The sequence below is a fragment of the Octopus bimaculoides genome, chromosome 1, assembly GCF_001194135.2.
Source record: "Octopus bimaculoides isolate UCB-OBI-ISO-001 chromosome 1, ASM119413v2, whole genome shotgun sequence".
Lineage (NCBI taxonomy): Eukaryota > Metazoa > Mollusca > Cephalopoda > Octopoda > Octopodidae > Octopus > Octopus bimaculoides.
This window is the reverse complement of record NC_068981.1, coordinates 116419361-116419932: the sequence shown is the minus strand read 5'-3', so window position 1 is coordinate 116419932 and position 572 is coordinate 116419361.

Sequence of the window (572 nt, the reverse complement as noted above, 5' to 3'; positions counted from 1 at the left end):
ATATATATATATATATATATATATATATATATATATATATATACATACATACATACATACATACATACATACACATATATATGTATATATGCATATATGGATACACGACGTCACCAACAGTAAACAAAATGAAATACGAAAACAATTGAGTTTAATACGCAAATAACGAGAGGGAAAAAAGGACAAGTAATACAAAGAATGATCCTTCATCAGTTGTCGGCAGCCTATATACTCCTCATTTCCGGCTATCCATATATACATATTATTGTGTATGCGGAGAGACATTCTCTTTTAGTGCCTTGTTATTTAACACACTCACCAGTTCGTCTCCCAGTCATTTAGTTATTATTGTCTAAAATTTCCGTTGCGTCTTACACCGGTTCCAATAGTCGTTGACTCTCTCCGTTATCAGAGCTGCGTTTTTTTTGTTTGTTTGCTTGTTTGTGCGCATGTGTGTGCGTCAGTGTGCATGTGTATACACATATGTATGTAAGTATGTATGTATATATGTATATATGCATGCATGTATGTTTGCGTATGCATATATATATATATATATATATATATATATA